Consider the following 19,967-nt stretch of genomic DNA (forward strand, 5'->3'; position numbering starts at 1 on the left):
CAAGTTCTTAAAACCGGCAGATGCGATCAAACAGATAATTATTCCATTACAATGGTAATGTAAAATAAAGAATCGTTATATTAATATCCATAGCGTGAAACTTTAGTACAAAGAAATCTACACCAACGATTGGTAATACGTTGAAAGCAGAAATCGCGATATTTTCCACGTTAATTTACCAAAGAGCGTCCAGAATATCGCAAGCATTTTATCGGCGGTCTCCGCCTACTCTACGTCGATGCTATCATAGCCTATTATCAAATCAAAATGATCAATCATCAGGGTCAATAGCGAATACCGGGGGAGGGTTGCCTTCTCACTGGTGCGAGGCAAACACAAAAGGCGACAGCCAGTTTTCAAGAGGGTCCGGTAAAAGGCGGCAGAAGTCACCGAGGGCAGATTCAAGGGAGGGAAAGGTGGCAAAGGTCGTTCTCGAACCTTGATCAGGGGTGTCCGTCTCGTGTGAGTAAATACAGGGATCTTCTTCGTAATCGGCGTAATCGTTCGACCGACCATCGATCATGCTTCCACAATAAACTTAATATCATTTCGCGTCGAACTGCGTGAAAAGTTGAACGCCCGGGAGATGATCCCTCGATTACACAAACGCGACTCGCGTAGTCGACATTGTACGTATTGGAAAGCGTATCGTGGAGAATTTTAAAGGAAACCAACGTACATTTAGTGATTTTGTCAAGGATACCTTTGCTATCGATGCAACGATGAACGAAACTTTTTTAAAGTAAATCAATCGTCGAGGAATTTTCTTCGGATCGTCCAAAGAGACAACGTTTGATATAATCGATATATCTGTTATATATAACGGGATCGGTACGTGAGAAAAGAATAAATTAGTCGAGATTTGCCATTGTGCATGGAATGAAAAAGAGACCCAAACGAAAGCTATTTACGATTATCCAGAAACGCGATTGACATTCGTAAAAGAAAATCTCCGTGCAACGCGTAACCTACGAACTACATAGAAGCTCAATAAGAAGATAATAATCAGCCTGCTCCCTTACGAACAAAGCAGGCCGAACAATCAAGTAACGCGCACGGCACGCTAACGAACAAATAAAAATCCCTTCCGCGTGTTGCATTTTCCGGCGCATTAGTTGCGCACAATGGTTCCGGTAAAAGGTACAGCGGTAATGGTACGCAACGTAACGAGATCCAAGGAAAAAGGCAAACAATTCCGCCGCCTGATCGAATATAAGTAGATTAAACGCTAGAGAGCTATATATGAAAGTATTCGTTTATACGACGAATAAAAATACAAAGAAAAATAGACAATGTCCATTTTCAGCGATTTTACGCATGGAGCATCGGAATGAACGATTTATAAAAATTGACAAGTAAACGTATTTGAATAAGATGAATTAGAAAATTTGGTATACCGGTTAAAAGGTTGTTGATCCGCCGATGCAATCACAGATCTTCCCACTTCTAATACCGATTACTGTCATTTTCAAAAACGAAATTTGATGTTTCAATGTGATCCACGCGACATAATTTTCAACAAGACCTTTCATTCGTTTCAAACATTTTTACAATCGTCTTCGAACGCGTAACACGAATCTTTCCCATCGATTCTTCCGATACACGCTGCACGCGTGTTACGGTAGCAAATAAAACACTGAAGATTAAAAGCGAGGGTGTCGCAAACGCACATGTGCGCGAGTTTCTCTGCTCGAAACGAGAAACGTGGGACGAGAAAAAAGACCGGAGGTGAAAAAAAAAAACGAGCAACTCCACGGTTACGTTTGATTTTTGATCTGCATTGCTGTTCGCCGGCCCGGAAGGAAAGCCTTTAGAGAATTTTTCCAGCTGGGAAAGCCGTTCGAATATTCACCGAGCTTCTGGTGGCTCTCTATTCAATCCGCTCTTTCATTTCCGTGATTGCTGTTTTAAATAATTGCATCTCTATACCTATCCGGTCGCGGAGTCCCTTCCTGACTCGTTTGCGCAAAATATTTGAAATCGACCTGGGTTATCCCTTCTCCGACACTCGCCCCTCCGCGACGTTTCCACGTTTTTCATCGGATGGCTTCGGTAACTCGCGATTTTTAATTAAATCCTCTCTGACTGACGGCCGAGATCGATGAAAAGAAAAATGTTGGCACTCGTGCGCGACACGTTGCCAAACGGGATTCTATGAAATTGGCTATCGGCCCAAGCTGAGCGCGAACACTCGCGAATCGACGGGGGTAAAAAAGTCATTTGCGGGATTGAAATGGAAATTCGATCGTGTTCCCGTGGAAATTCCATTCGCACGAGAGTAGGACTTTGAACAGGCTGTTCTATTGATTTCAGTGAATTCGGTGGTCAATGAATATCTTTTTTCTTTCCTCTTTGTTCTTTTCGTCTTTTTTCCCTTTTTTTTCTTTTTTCTTTTTTTTTTTTTTTTTTTTTGATGCAAATTATAATGGCCGTTAGAGGTGTAACACTGCTGGATAGAGACACGGCAACGCTGAAAAATTAGAAAGGACCTTTTCCTCGCTTTCGAGGGTATCGAACCCTCGCTTTTCGATATTTTTTAACAAGCTGCTCCATGGGGAAAAATATCATATTTCTGTAAAGGCGGCTCGAGCGTCTCCCTTCGACGTCCCCCTTTAAGTTTAGTTGCCATCTCGAGCCGGTGAACGATCGATCGTCTTGGTTCCGTCTCTCCCTTCTATTGTCACAGCATGGCCCGAGGGTGAAGCGAGGAAAACTGCTGGAAAAATTTACATCCTCGATTGCGACAGTATGGTCGTGTTTGGGTTAGCTACGAACAAACGTGACGAGAAATCGCATGGAAAACGTATCGAACGTTGGAAGAACGTTTTTATAGCGATTGACTGAATATGAATGTAAATGTGGCTGGTTACGCGTTGGTTATTGTGCACGTAATAGCATATTTTTATTTAAACCGACTGATATAAAAAGATTGACAGGGAAACGACGTTGTTACATAATATTTATATAGACCGAATTTAATCGTTTTTGATAGCGAATTATCGAGTAACTAGGAAGAACAACGACAGAGTATCGACAATTCGCGTCAATTATCGTTACTACTCCTACAATAATATTTCAATTTCACATAAACGCGTATCTTTTCTCTGAACTGTTAAACCTCAACATTGCCAATCTATTTGTTAAATGGGTTAAAAGTTACATCTTTGCGCGTAAAATAAAGATCGTAAAATATCGGTAAAACAATAACGCAAACTGCAAATCAAAATTTCGAGATAATAATCCAAACCACAAATCAGTGCGATAAACCGCCTCCTCCGTGAAATCCACCTCGTTCTACGACCACGCTGCAATCTACGACCAGTTACAGTGTCAGAAAAGGACGAAAGCGAATCCGGGCGGCGCCGAACCGAGCGACAAGACTTTCTCGATCTTCCGTTCAAATCACCGGAGCCACTCCTGTCGCCGTGATATCTTTGTTCGACGAAAACCGGACGGAAGGAAAGCCCGTTCCTCGAACCGCGGCAAGAAAAATAAGTCCTTCCGCGAATCTGCGTTCCATCCAGCGTGAACGATCGACGAAGAAGAAATCGGAAAAATCGCAGAAAAATCGCAGAAAAATCGACGGGACGGTCGATGCATGCGAGGGTGGAAATGCAAGAGAAGAGAATAGAAGGGATGGCGTATCGCGGGTGTCGTGATTCGTGCGAACCGGCCTTTACGATTCGAAATCGGTCGATGGAAGCGGCGGAACGGGAGACAACGGCGAGAAAAGAAGAAAAGGAAAGGGAGACGAGGGAGAAAAGCGAGAAAGGAGGGCGAAGGAGAGGCGAGACAAGAAGGGAGGAGATGATAGAGGAACGGAAAAGGAAAGAGAGAGGAGAAAGAGAGAGAAAGAGAAAAGAGAAGCCTCGAGTGCTAAGCCCGATGCGAGAGAGTGGCCAGGCTAAGCCCAAGGCAGAAAGAAAGGTTTTATCTGCTCGTAGTTATTTATCGCTTTCCGTTGTAGCGCTGGCGTCGGGGCACGACCAATCAGAAGTCAGTATCCCCGGGTACCAGTCCGCGCCATCCGCATACATTATCGTGCGGAGCCTCGGCCATTGTCTTTCCACCGTTGTAAATCACATTTTATTCCCTCGCTTACGGTTTCGTTTTATTTATTTGTCGGAGAAACGTATCGCTACCGTACTCGTGGCCAAAGGGGCGCTCGCGCGCGCTCCTCGCGCTCTTCTAACGTGTACAGACGGACGAAGAGACGGACGTGCACACATAGAGATAGATATACCTATATACACACGTGTACCATCGCGGAACAACACGAGAAGGACACACGTGTAGCCAGAGGAAACACACGCTTCCCCGTAAAATCCGTGTAAAGGGAACACACATCCGTGAGTCGAGGGTACCATCGTGGTTGTTCCCTCTTGTTTTCTCCTTTGGACACTCTCTTGAATCGTCCTTTCCTCTCTTTCGTCGACGTAGAACGTGTGAGAGAGGGCTTCGAGGGGCAGAAACGAACGAACGACTTCGATTTTTATTAAGCACCCGGGTGGACCGAGCAACGTCCTCGTCCTCGTCGTCTCCAACGACGACTGTTTAACTAAATTCCATCGCGGGATCACCCTGCTGGTTCGTGATCTCCCCCTAGGACCCCGATAGCCTTTTTTCTTGCCCCGAGCTGCTCCGCTGGCCCGTTGTCCTCGTTCTTTTGGCCACGCTTTCTTTCGAGCCTTTTTCTTCTCTCTCTCCTTCTGCACGCCGCGGAATAAAAGTGAAAGGATGCCTCGCATGATTTACGGAAACGACGAGCTGATGAAACGGCTCTCCGGGCCCCGTTTTCGAACCGCACCGCTCCCCATCGGCGACCGCGATCACCGCCTCCATCCACTACCACGCCATTCTAATTCCACGCGCTTTTTCTCCATCCTCCTATCGTGCTGCGTTCTTTTTTCCATAGCTTTAGTACCGATGTTATTGAGCATTCTATGGCAGTCGTTCGTGTATCGATGGTTTAAGCAGTAAATTATTAAGGCGTTCGTTATATCCAGATACCCTGCAAGATATCGTTTCGCGGACGCTGGTCGTCTTGCCTCGTATAATTATCATTTATTTACGATAATCATAGAATACGCGCGTTCTACGCAAAGTGCCCGAAACGTCTCTGCATTCTCTTGTATTTAATCGATAAGTCGGATATCGTTGAGGATCGATCGTCTTCTCGATTTCCCGCCACGATACGCGTAGACTTTTTCGCGTTCCACGCTGCGAAATACTCGCAACGATATCACACAGTACTATAATAGATATTATCTCGTTCAAAAAATGTTCGAAAGAGATATATACGTCACGCTTAATAATTGTTATCCGTAAATCGTGTTGCATTGACAATTGGCGAAAGATACCTGGTCGGTCGAGTAGTAATTCCGAATTAATAACACGAAGGAGAAAAGATTCGAAGAATTGGGTCAGTGATACGAAATTATGGTTTTCACGCAACAACGACAACTAAAGATCCATACGCACAGTTACAGCTGGATAAATAAGTACATTGTACGATTCTGCTATAAACATAACGACGTCCGTTTCAATTATAACCGTGTCGTATTATTTCATTTACTCTCGTATCATCGAGCATCGATCTTTGTGCTTTGCTTCTTAACGATTCAACGATTCAACAGGAACGCATGATTTCTCCGAGTAGCAATGAAATCGCATTTCGAGAGTCGAGCCTCGACTCCAAACGATTCGATGCGTAACGCGGTTTATTAACATGCTTCGACGAACTGCTATTTTATATGCGCGCAATCCGCGCACCATGTTAATTATGGGTTGCGTTACCTTGTGCCGATACTTAACCACAGCGTTGTACTCGACCCGGGTGAATTATTTCGCTCGTACAAAGCCAAAGATTTACGAAGTTTCGTAGTAAAAACTATAACACCCCGATACCGTCGTTACGTTGTGAAACCCTTTACGCATATGCTCGTAAACGTAGCATATAAAAGAAAAAAAAGGACTCGCTGATGTGTATAATTCCTTTGGGTTTTTTAATTAATCATATAGTTTTTCGCGTTATAATTGTACCGCAGTTAGGCGCAATAACGATGCTTCGGCATCTTCGGCTTGTTCAAACGTAATTGTGAATTATCTCTGCTCTTTCTGAAACCACTGCCATCATTATTATACGACGATGTAGAAAATTATAGTCGAACAAGTTGAATACGAGGTTCGTTTAAAAGTTCTGTATTACCTTGTCTTGTTTATATTTTAATAATACGTGTTGGGTTATAGTTTTTGCTGCAGATTGTAGGAATAATAACGTCGATAGTTGAGCATCTAATTCGCGAACGTGTAATATAAGAGATATTTTCTCACAGAATCCACATTTACGCTTATCCTCACACATGTGCGCTTCGTTTACGAATTATCGTGAAATTTCCCTTTTAAATTTCGTTTTCAATCGAGTTTGCTTTATCGTAGGATTTCGATCAGACGCGTAACGTGGCTCGATGAACGTATCGGTAGGCTGGCTAAAAACCAGACAATGACAAGTCAATTAAAGAAAATGAAAGAAAAAATTGATTATATAATAGAAAGTGACGTGCAAAACAATCGAGTCTCGAAGCGTAGCATAAACTTTCACGCTTATCAAGCTGCACCTACGTGGTGTTGCCATCGACGCATACGATACTCTCGTACCGCTTTCCTACGAAATATAAATCACGCTGCACGAAAGTGTCCACGGCCGCACTAAACCGGCCTCCGCGTGCCAGTAACGAAACAACAATCGACCATAACGTGACCCACCAACAACAATATTATTGATCTCTACTACTTGAACGATCAACGTCCTCGATGTTTATCGTTCGCGGGAATGCTCGAACCCGCCGAAAAAGCGAACAGAGACTGTTCACGGCAGACAGAGTGAAACGGCTGTATAAAGAATTCTACTGCAGTACGGCGACGCGACGGAGGCGCCGGTTTCGAGGCGAAAGAGAGTCTGGCCTGCTCTGTGGTTTCTTTCGATCGGCTTCCAAAATTAATAACGACTGATTTTTATCTCCAATCCATTTCCGAAGTTAGCAATTTCATTTTTAACGAAAAGACGTTGGAAAAGAATTTCGAACAAGTTAAAAATTTAATTTTTTTTTTTAATCGTCTTTGATAACGTTGAAATTTTCAATAATTTTGTTCCAATAGAACAGAACGAATCAATCTAATCGATGTTCGTTAGAGGTATTGCATAGATTTAGTCCTGACCCTCTTCTCCTTTTATTCAAAATTATTTCGTGTATGAGAAATTAAAAAGACAAAAAAAAAAAAAAAAAAAAAAGAAAGAATTAAGAAAAATACATCACGACCGAATAAAACACCAAATGCTTGTGATAGTTTCAGCGGTGCAAGTAGACCATGCAGGCCAGGTTCTCTCCCAGCCTCAGTCGCGTCCTGGCCATCAACAGGTCAGTAACAACGATAAATATACATACATATTACTGAAACTTAAGCGTGCGGATAGAGACAGACGAGCGAGAACACTGTTCTATGTTATAATGGTATGACGCTGATTATCTGGATAAATAGGAGAATATACAATTTGAGACGTAAAAAAAATCGGTAAAATCCGGATAATCGGCGTTTTATCGTAGAAGCGTATAGTTGCGTTGTTAACGCATTATGGATCGTTTAATTGAAAGCGGCGATGATGACGGTACACGTGATAGCGTAGATAACGGTGCGCAAATTACATGGCACGCATTCGCACGTGTTTGACTTGTATGTAGATACTATCGTTTTCGTAACAGTATTGATGTGTTTGCCTGTGTCAGACGAGGAGTAACCTTTTTACCTTGGTTTCTCAGTAAATGGAAATTATTGAAAAGAAAAGGTACATTAATTTTAATGAGTCGGATAAGGTATCTGCTGGTTCGTTTAGCCTGATAATATAACCAGTTTGAAATTTTTAAAAATATTATGCTGTGTGAGTTAGGTATCTTATTTCGATATTACTATAGTGATAAATATATAGGTGCTCCAACGTTTCCAGATACCTGTAGCACGTATAGATGATATTCGGATAATGAGTTTTTGAAACGAAAGCTATAGGTGTAGCAAGATTTATAAAATTCTAAATTCTTCCTAAGGAAAATTTTATCAACGTACAATTTAATCTGCCACAGAACGTTCGACCTACAAATTTTGATAACCAATATGTTGATTTTTCGTTAGCTCGAGACGGATATTTCACTTATTTCATTTCTACATTAAAGGCTTTGTGTAATAAATTGAAATAGTTCGAGCGATAATTTGAAATTCAAAGTTTCGAGATTCGAAGTTCGCAGCTCACACAGATTCGAAATTTTACACTTTTATGATTACGTAGCAGTTACTCTACGTTTCTTATTACGAAATTGAAATCAATTTTTTCAATGTCCGTTCCAATACTATAAGCGAACGTTTCCAAAGTATAATTTATTCTACTTCTGATCATTTTTTTCCATGTAAATTTCACTTTTTCAAATCCTGTCTTAAGTAGACCAATAATCGTTAAAACTACGTCATTGAACGCACGCTCGAAAAGATGAAATATTGTCCATAACGCGTAAACTGCAATATAATACGAGATTTACATCGGTTAGCGACAAATTCATAACGCGTATAGAAAACCTCGCCGAGCAATTACAACGTGGCAGTGCAATTATTTATTTAATAGTCCGTGAAAGAGAAAGTCGTAGAACAGGTTGCTGCCACTGTTACGCGTCGTGGCCCTATCGATTATCGTTTCACGAAACATACTTCGATAGTTCGCTTAAACTTTTTCTCGTAAACTGTCGCGCGTTTTATGCAGGAACGTAACAACTTGGGAACAAAGAAACTTGTTGACCACCGACAACGAAGGAAAAGGCTTCTCGAAGCTGTTTTTCAGTGCGTTTCGAATATCATCTACCAGACTACGAAACATATTACTTGATATCTAGCATGGTAGAAAATTCTACAAATTTTTAAATATCTTTTACTCCCAATATACGCGTGAAACTTTAAATCGTCGTAATTGTTAGATCTATGTATTAATTCGGTGTCTTTAGATCTAGCCATTTCTACTTAAAATTTAAGTATATCTTTTAACGTACTTAAAAATCTAATATCTATATATCCAGAATAGACTTTTAAACAAATTTTTAATTTTTTACGCGTCTTCCGCTTTCCTCGTTAAAGATAAATCCAACGTATCTCGTAATCCGTATCTAAAATATCAATTTTAGATTAAACAGGCACCGAATTAATTTACGATCCTAATAATTTCCATCGTTATCCTCGCACGTCCAAACGACCATCCCTTGTTTTCTCCAATCCCCAATCGCGTTCAACTTTTTTTTCGTCGCCGTACACCCTGTTGCCTTCGCCATGGACGACCTTTTTCTTTGCGTGCGAAATTAGTCTAACCTCAAATTAGCTCCCCGTCAAACATCCAATGTTTCCCTCGTTCTGCCTTATGTCTCGTTACTGTTGTTTCTTTTTTTCCCTACTTTGGCCAACGAAACTCGAAACCTGCACGATGGGTAACCTTGTTTTGTGTTGGGTCGCGCGACCAGAAGCTTTTTTGCCCTCCCCTTTTTTCAATTCTACTCCAGCGTATCTCACCCTCCATGCAAATGAGCGTATCGCGGATCTTCCTCGCCCCGTGCCAAGGGCGTGCTCGTCTCGTTTAGAAAGGAAATACTCGACGCAGAACGCCTCTCTTTGTGGCTTTGGCCGCGTTCTCTGTTTGTTGGGGTTGCACTGATTAACTTGTCGCGTGCGTAATTGCGTTAACTACGATTAAATACTTTGCCAACGATGTACCATGGTTGAGAAAGAGAAGAACGAATTTCAAACTATAAATTTTATTAACTCGATTAGTACCAACTGTCGCTGTTACGTTATTAGCACCTTATGTCACTAAAATATTATAATATTACGTTATATTGGTATAACGACTTGCATGCGGTTTTTCTAACGTTATTAACAATTCTAGTCGAAACAATAAATATTCATATTTCTTATACACAAGACGATATAAAAGTCACCTTCCTGAATTTTGTTAATCTTACTTCGTATTTCATAAAGCATCCTACATAGAGAAAATTCTCTTTTTAATATAGCCTGTCTGGCGTTAAAACAGTGACGTGGCAATGAAAGAAGGAAAATAAAGGAGACGATTAAGTATGAAAGAATAAACTCGATGTGAGGTCTACCAGACGTCACCTCGACCCTTAACACGACCCAAAAACCGTCAAAGTCTGCCTCCTGTTGTCATGTAGATTCGTAATCTTCCGCATTGTACCAAACAATGGAGGCATTCAGTCCCAGGAATAGTGTGAATGCTTATTAAAGTCACGCTGGTATTCACTGTGTTTAGCCTTTTCTGAAACCTTTGCTTACGATCGACAAAAAATGCCTCGATACAAAGAAACATGTCGACAAAGAAAAGCTGAATTTCTACCAGTCCTTGCATTAGTACGATGATTGGCCATCTAGCTGTAAAATTACGCTTTGATTGGATTTCTTTGCCTGGTATTTTAGATGTTTCGATTATTCTCTCATTTAGCGCCATCTTCTTAAATAGATTCTGATGGAAAATATTTGTGATTTATATCGAACCTTGAATCGCAATTAAACTCACTTTGATCCGATTAAACTACGGATAGCTTCTTAGGAAGATGACAAAATTTGTTATAGAAGAATTTTTATATTTTGTAAATCAACAATATACCAGGAAACGATAGAATTACCAGAAATCTCGAGAATAATTTGTACGTGTAATTTCGCGAATTATTTTTAATGGAATTAACGATTGCTCTAGATTTAAAAATCTGGCTTAATTAAATAATTCCTTCTTTATCGTTCTACGAAATTTCTATTAAAACTATTTTGTTTAAACGCTCGTTTAACTTACAAAGGAAAAATAATACAGCGACGAACGGTTACATATCTTTAATTAAAAAACTCGGATATTCTTTATCTTTATACGATTAGGTATCGAAAGTGAAATAACGGATTTCGTAATCGTTTGTGTACGAAGGAAATACAACGAAACGTACATCATTTCGTAACGAGTGTTGATTGTAGGTTTGACAGAAAGTTCTTAAAAATATTCTACTACAGAAGAAATATTTCCGTGGTGACGCGAAAACGGTGAAAGCGAGCAAATGATACGAACGATTATTTTATTGTACCGAGAAGATAAACTGTCTGATCGATATCTAAAGGCGAACCCCTCGGTACGTATGCAGCAACAATGCTGCACAGCTCGACTACTCAATGATTTATAACCCCACTTATGAACCAAATCGATTTCTCTCGAAGGTACTATCCTGACGCCTACACGCTCTTTTAATACGGATAGATTCGAGAGTCTTCTATGAAAACAACGATGCTTTTACATCGTTTCGGTACGAAAACCGGGGATTAACCGTGCAAAAATCAAAAATTTCTATAATACGTGTGTGTGGACAAATTTTGGGATGCGTTGGGATAGATTTGGCTAAGGATCTATTTAACACTAACGTTTTATTCTTTCGTGCGATGGACGAATGCTAAATGATTCGAATGAAACAAACTAGCGAATATGTTAGAGCTGGATCTCGATTATCTCGACGCGTTTATCCATTTAAATTCTAAAAGATCTTGCACGTTGGTATAACCGGATCGTTCTATATTGTACGCGTACAGTACTAGCCCGATACAAGTAAAATATAAAAAAATCCACGTATAACTATCATTCGCGTAGACAGAGCAATTTCCAGTGTAATTTAAATACAAGAGAACCATTTGCATGGACAGCGTCGCTCGTATATCATACACCGTGGATACCTCTCGTCCGTTAATCGAAAGCAACGTATAAACAAATTATCGATCAAACGACGGAAAAAAGCAGGCATCCGAATATCATCGGTGTCACGAAGACACCGTTCGCAGGATCTCACGAGAATGATCGTCAATTCCGCGCCTGGAAACCTCCACCCTTCGATCACATACCGCGGCGTTCTAATAAACGTTTCACAAAAGGATTTTAAAAGCGGAAGGGTATCCAATTATCGCCTGGTCACGACATCCGATCGTGCTGGAATTGCAAAAATAAATTCCCCGGATAGCCTTGCTCCGTCCGTAAGGAATAAAGGGGGTGATGGTTGACGAAGAGAGGGTAAACGGAAGGTGGCGAGGATGCAGTGTCAAGAAAGCGGAAAGTCCGATAATGAGACGTCCTCGCTTTGAAGTTGAAGGCAGGGCGATCGTCGAATGTCGACGTTCGATCGACGAGAAATGAGGCGAGCCCGATGAAGAACGAGGAGAAAGGGCAAAATAAAAAGAAGGCTACGAAGGTGGCAGAGGGTGAAATAAAGGCTGTTAGACGGTGGAAATTACTCTTTTCTGGAAAATCACGTGTGCCAGCTGCTGGTTGCACCAGCGATCGCGTTGTCGTATCGACTAAACAGCGTGTCACGTTCGTAGACAGACGACACGGACCGTGAAAACGATGTATGTACCGTTCGAAACGCTTCCATCTTCCGTACTTTTCGTCGTTTAGCGATCGTTTGCAAGGGTGAGGGATGTCTGGTCCCTTCTCTTTCTCTACAAATTCAATAGCGAATTCGCCGCATCGTTAAACGATACAACTCGTAAAATTTCGCAGTTCGATGCGAATAAACGATTAAACGGATGCATGTTGACGATCGCAGTGGAAAACTTTGCGTTCAGTTTTACCTTGAAATTTCGATCTTTTATATGGCAGTTTAAACGCGCAAACTTTTATTCCTGATGTTTGAAGGTATCGTCATTAGTAATCTTAATTCTGTTATTATACTATATTTTCGCTTTAACGACTTAGCGTTATCTTCGCGCAACGTTGCAAGAAATTTTATCAAGATTAGATAAAACGTAATTTTTCCATCTCAATTACGAATAAAATAATTTCTTTCGATTGTGCATTCAGGGAATATATATTCGAGAGGGTGGATCTCGTGACTAGTACACCATCGTGTCTGCTCGCGACGATACTCTGTCGCGTATCGAAACGTCACGACAGAGATACCGAGGGTCGACGTCCGAATTAAAATGTTTTAAATAGCAATGACAGTAATTGCTCGGTATAAATAGTCTTTTTGTATTCTACCTTCTTCGCCGATTGATTCGAGGTTGATCACGTCCGATGGAACGATGTCGTATAAATTACGTTCTCTCAGCTTGAAAATGGTCCGCGTGATTCTAAATCGAAAGTTATAAATTATAAAATTCATATGTACATATGATCGCTTATTTCGCAGCATAAAATTAGATCCAAGTATAGAAATTACTCTTTTAAAGCGTCGCACAAATACACGACGTCGGTAGCAAACGCGTTAAGCTCGCGTAGACAGAAAAACTCACAGCGAAATGACAATCGTGAAGCGACGAAGTTTCAGAGTCCCGAATGAAATACAGTATATGATAAAAAGGAAAGTAAAGAAGTACAAAGAGACATATACATGATTATTTTATGACACGATGGATTGGTCAGCACCTGCAGGACTCACGATCGTCAAGGCGAATGACCGTCTCCTCGCATTGTCCAAGGTTACGGGTCATCCCTGACCCTGCCACGCGTCCACCCCCTTTGAAAAAACTTCGGTAATGATCGTTCGTGACATAAAGCTATTTTTTGTTTCGACGCCTGCTATCCGTAAGAACCAGCGGCAATTGCGGCCCGCAACGCACAACCACACAAAGAAACTATGTATGTAATCGGAATACATTTGCGAGAATCACTGGGGTGAGCACGCATCCCCCATACTTCCCATAATAACGGATATCCGCGTATAAGGGGGGAAAAAATAGAAGAACTAATTTGCCACCCCCCGTATACTGAACTAGCGACCGCTTGAAACGAAGTATTAATAAGGGTAGTGTGGCTTTACATACAAAATACATGTTATAATTGGATGCTTGCGAAGCTCTTTACGCGAAGGTGCTGATAAAAATAGTACAGGAACAATTTCACCGTACTTTTATTCTTCGATATTTTGACATTTATTTATATACAGGGTGGTTGGTAACTGGCGGTACAAGCGGAAAGGGGGTGATTCTACGCGAAAAAAGAAGTCGAAAATATAGAATAAAAAAATTTTTTTTTTTCCATCGAGACAACGATCTACAGTGAGATCCGTTATAACGTACCGCACGCGTACCGAGCGAAAATTTAAAGTCGATTTTCTCGAAAACAAAGCCTCGAACGAAAAATTTGTATTCTATATTTTCGACTTCTTTTTTCGCGTAGAATCACCCCCTTTCCGCTTGTACCACCAGTTACCAACCATCCTGTATATGTTTGTATTTCTTGGAAATTAGCATCGTTTAACGTGAAACAACAACTAAACGTGTATTTAAATTTGTTGCAATTTTGGCAAAATTTCTTTCAGTTTCGTGTGAAGATACGACTAGATCGTTAGGACGAAAATATAATAAATAATTCATCGAAATAGTAGAATTAAGATCAATAACTGTCTGTAAATATTAAGAATGAAAGTTTTCACGGTTAAACTGCAATAGCGCAAAATTGAAGGTCCAAGATAAAATTGAACATAAAGTTTTCCAATTTGATCGTCAACGTGTAACAATTTAATAATTTATCCGAGTTGCGTAGTATGACAAAGCAGAAACTTTAATATTAAATTTCTAGAGGAAGAGAACGAACCCCCGGTAAAGTTTTACCTGCGAAGGGAATGAATAATTAACATCGAAGCATGAAATTTTGTAAATTGAATGTTATTTAGTTGCAAAAAACAATAATGTGGAATCTTTTCCATTATCATTTTTCGACCCTTTCTTAAGGGCACGCAACCTATCGTCGACCTACCATTACTCTGCTACGGCACAACCCCAACTTATTTAAGTTTACTCGTGCATGACATTCAATAAAATAATAAAATCTCGTTTCTATGAAAATAGACGATATTTTTTAAATTTCAAAATATTTAGTTGAATTTTTTACTCGACCACAACGGTTAATTAGACACAGTATTTTGTTTTTTAACTTTATACGTGTAAATTGGAGTTCGCACGAGCGTTTTGTAAATTTCAAAGATTAATGCAAAGGTGTTAATTAACCAAATCGACTGAACATTTTATCGAAGTACGGATAAAAGCGTCGTACACGATGAATAGGTCGCGTAAAGACGTGACGGTTCGTATAAAAAATATGATCGTCCAGTGCGGTCCATAGACAGCCTCTCGAAGCATAGTTTTTTTTCTACCCCGTAAAATATCCTCACCCACCCCATAATTCGACTCTTCTTGGTCTGCGTGCCTATCGTCGCTGGTTATTAACAACAAAAGAAAGAAGAGTGGGGATATAGACATTAGTACCACCCTTGTCCCCGCCCTTCGTGATGCTATAAATATAAAAATAACCCTCACCCCTAGGATAAATTTCTATCAGCCATGCGGGAAAATGTGGCCCGTGGAAAATACAATTCGAAACCGACATATGGAACTTTTGTTCGATCGTCGCTACCGATGGAAGATTCTTTCGGTGAAAAGAGAATGTGTATCATCGGCAAATATTCAAGTGACAATTTAAAAGAGTTCGTATTACTTTTTAACACGTTTTTTTAACGTAGGCAATTTGATACTCTCTATATATCTATATTTCTTTTAAAAAATGTTAAATAATCTCTATCACAAAATCTCTTCAAGTCGCTGACCTTTCAACATATTTACGTGGAAACAAACGCCACGATTATTTTTAGTTTCGTTGCGTTGTAACTGTTAGCGATAGAAATTCCTGGTCCGATATAGTATGCCAGCTAAAAATCAACGACACAGCATTGTAAAAACGTTGAAGAAAACTTAGGAAGGTACACTTCTACGGAAACGTTTACGACGGTTTTAGGATAGTCGATGGTTGACTGGCTCTTTTTTTGTACAAAGTACAAAGGGGCCGGTCGGAGGGTGAAGAAATCACCCTTTCCGCGTGTGTCTATGTACCGCCAGGGGTGATAGTAAAAAATAACCAAGATATACGGCGGAGCCAGCAGTGCCTCCGGGAGCATAACTCTGCTAATGTATCCTGGCGAAACTTATTCTATGCTACGATCTCTCCCTTTAGCAAGTCTCTTCCCTTTCTCCGAACCCTCTGCAACCCCTGTACCTATTTCTCCGCTAATATAAAGAAAGGCAACAGTCTGTATTAGGATCTACATTCGCTAAAACGCGAAAGCTGCAAATTTTCTATCTCTATATTTTGGTGGACTACTTAGGAACGTTCGAACACAGATATAGAACACTTCGAAGTTCGTTCAATTTCATTCAGTTTTATAAAAACTACTATCAAAGTTACAAAATGCTACGAGAGATTGTACGTTTTCGTTAACATAGATTATCGTAATTCTTGTTATTAGTAATAATACAGAAACGCGAGAAGCGTTAACGTTACGTTGTTTGGAAAATTTATAGTCATTTCTAACAAGTGATATCTTTATATTTAGCCAGATTGGAAGACAATTATTTAGTGGAAATGTGTTTCGTTAAAATCTTGTTTACTTTGTTAACAGTAGATTGAAATATGTAAAATGGAAGCTGTCGTGCAATTACTACTAACTTCGTCGATCAACGATAGATTCTTACAGTTTAAACGATTCTCACTTGATTCTAGTTTACACGCCATTTCTACAAAATAATCGAAGAGCGGAAGTAAAAATTCGGGTTCTTTATTATCAGGAGCAATATCAATTATCAAGGAGGGAAGCGTTATCACAGTAATTCGTACAATTTTTAGCGTTTCGCGTGTGATACAGGATGTATGTTACACGATCACTTTCCTGAATTATGTTGTATGTGTCACGTGCCACTCCTTCGTACTTGAACATGTGCGTAAAGCAAATCTGCTTCAATTATTCCATCGAATAAGAAAATCTGTCTTGGCACTTACAACCTTTTTAAGGAAGCTATACAACTTACATCGTTTCTTGAAATATAAAATTCTTTTTTACTGTTAATTAACGAGTCTTTGATATATTAAAAGTAAAAATATTATAAAGTTAAGATACAAAACAGTATAGCACGTGTAAATAAGTTTTCTTGTATTTATATATACTTTTCTATATTTATTCGTTACATTATATCGTTATATTCGGTCGATAAATAACGTTCTGATAAACAAACAACTGTTTGCCACAAAACTTCGCTTTGGCACGCGCACATTTATTCGACACTTCGAACGTTCAATTAACTTGGCTGTTAATAACTCACGAAAAACTTCTACATCCTCGTTCCAAACGTAGTATCATTACTTAAACATAGCTATTAACGGTTTCCATTCGATCGTAAACAAAAGCATTCTCGGTCACTTAATCAAGTCATCAAATTAATCCACGTAATTACAGAAGACATAAAAACATCCCCGTGCCGCGTCGAAACCGCAGACTAAACGTTTCCCCAGCGATTCGGGCATTAATTGCCACGATGTAACGGGTGTACGAAAAGAAAAAGGGTCTGAAGGCTGGGAGAGTGGAAGCAGCCGGCTTCGAGTCATAAACGTGAGTTATGTCAGCCGTTGGATAGTTGAATCTCAGTATTCTGTGGCGCGCTTTCGGTCCGTTAATATCTTCATTACTAAATCATCCCCGCCCACGGAGCAGCATCGTTCGCGTTTCCTCGCGCTGCCTTCAGATAGACGATCGCGTAGATGGGAATTTCTGGATTCTACCCTAACCACGGCCATTTTCATCCACGGCACATCGCCGGTTTATGCGATCGGTTATCTCCAATCCGGCAAACTACTCTACTCTTGCCGTTTCTTGCCGAATTTCCCTGGAAATCTTGATGAAACGGAAAGGTGGATTAGGTACGGAAAACGAGGAGGATTGAGAATTTCAAAGGAGAAATCGCTGTAAGTTCGAGTCTCGTAGAAATCTCGTTTCAAGCGAAAGAGACAATTTTTTATTAAAAAAAAAAAAAAAAAAAAATTGAATTCGAATGGAATCGAGTTCCTTCGCAACTGTTCTATTCTTTCCGTTCTGTTCTTTAAGAATCACAGAAAAGTCGACCGTGAAGATACGTATCCACGTAGAAAGGATCTCAGTTTTGATCGAAAGAAATGTATCTCGACGAATCAATGTCATCGTTGTGAAACGCTGTATTCTTTTCATAAAATTCCTACTAACTCTATTTCCCGTGAATGTGAAATTCATAATAAGTATATTTATTCCTATAATTTTTCGTTCTTACCTGGTTAAGGATATTTAGATAAACTTCGTCTTTAGTTGTATCGTACGTATGAAAAGAATCACGGACGATTTGATACAAAGAACGGATTTTAAGTGGCATCGTTTTCAGAAATCAGACGAAACGTACATACAAAGTAACGGAGCCATCGAGTCAAAATTAACGTTCTCTCTATTTTCCCTGGGCGCTGTTGTTCCAGCTACTGTTACGAGGACGCGCTTTCTACCAGGAATTAAACCAGCGACCTTAAATTAAACCGTTCATACGAACGGGTCGTAAGGCCTGACACTCGCGATAATTCACGTCGACCCACGTTGACAGCACCGCCGTGTCGCATACAAATGGCGAAAATTCGTATGGTCGTTACCTTCGTGTAAAATGAGAAAAAAACGAAAGACAGAAAGAATCTCCCATGACCGAGCTGAACGAAGAAGAGAAATGGAGAAACGAGAGAAAAAATGTTTCCCATTCGCGCTGGATAACGCGATCCTGTTCTTCGCGTTGGAAACGAAATTAACAAATGACGAACAGTACGAAGTAATGTTTACTGCTGCGAGTTTCGTGTCTGGTAAATTAATTCCTCGGTTTATCGACTCTTTTGAAATCCATTGTATCTATAACGCATATATCATTTTATTAATTTCGTTTCGTTTATTTATTCGTTTCATTTCTTATTTTTTATTCCTTACTTGTGTCGTTTGATGCGTGTTATGTTATGTTATTCGATTAATTAAATTAATTTTAGTAATACATTAAATGTCAAGTATAATAATTTGTTTTTATTTTACGAAAACTATAAGAATCGCGATTGCCGTAACGAAGTGTTGAAAAGATTTCGAAAGTTCAGGAATAACTAATACTCAAACGTGTTAAAATTAGTTACGCGTTGCACTTAGCCAGTGGATACGTACGGACTGGTTCTGTCAGAAAAGTACATGATTATACCTTGTTACACTAATATCAGCAGTTCTCTTTCGTTTCCAGAGCCTGCTTATTTTTCTTCGAGAATGATTTGACAAGCTACATGAACGACAGATTCATATGTACGACTTTACATGCTACATTGAAGAACGTTATTAATATTCTTAAAGGATAAATATATCAATGTAGAAGAAATCAGAAATGTATATATCATAATATACGGCTTATAGATATTATCGATGAATAGTAGGCTGATATTTCGGTCGCATAAATCGTACAGATAATACTCTTAAATTGGTATCACTGGGCATACAACGAGTATCCATAACGATTCAGCTTTAGATTGCTTAATTTTGTAATTTTCAATTTAATTTTACCACTAACCTCTATCGCGACGGATATCAACTACAAAATAAAATTAAATACCCCAAATTTTAGTAGTCTAACAAAAAATATCATAGTAATCTGTAACGAAACGATATTATATTTAATGACAGACCATTTAACTCGTTATGTACTCGATGCATAGTTTTCTACGGAAATGTCATTTCTGCTCATCGAAAGATAATAATAAGTCTCGTTCGGCTGATGTGAATATTCTCAAACGATCGTCGCTCGCTAACACGCGTGTATATTTATTCCACAGATCATTTTGTTCTGTTCAATATAAAATCGCCTATTTGAGAGTTAAGGATGACACTCGTCATTGTAACACCGAAAAACGTCGAAGAAAGAAAGAAGTAAAGAATAACGGGGATCGTTTGGAGGCTCATTAAAAACCAAAGTACTTTCTCCGCCGCGTAAAAGGGCAGAAAGGATCGCGTTAACGACGTGCTCGACAATTAACCCCG

General features: G+C 39.7%; 1 protein-coding gene across 4 annotated transcripts in view; it reads left to right on the forward strand.

Moving 5' to 3' along the window:
- The first annotated feature begins 330 nt into the window (after positions 1–330).
- Positions 331–19,967, forward strand: part of LOC117231266 — a 46,858-nt gene continuing 27,221 nt past the window's right edge. For 2 of the 4 annotated variants that reach the window (XM_033489544.1, XM_033489546.1), the window contains exons 1-2: positions 331–462; positions 7,348–7,418. The gene's annotated coding sequence lies outside the window, so the exon portion shown is untranslated. The remainder of the gene's footprint in view (positions 463–7,347; positions 7,419–19,967) is intronic. The other 2 variants (XM_033489547.1, XM_033489545.1) reach the window with 2 other exon arrangements.

The sequence above is a fragment of the Bombus vosnesenskii genome, unplaced genomic scaffold (genome assembly GCF_011952255.1).
Source record: "Bombus vosnesenskii isolate JDL3184/JDL3185 unplaced genomic scaffold, Bvos_JDL3184-5_v1.1 scf7180000013272, whole genome shotgun sequence".
NCBI lineage: Eukaryota > Metazoa > Arthropoda > Insecta > Hymenoptera > Apidae > Bombus > Bombus vosnesenskii.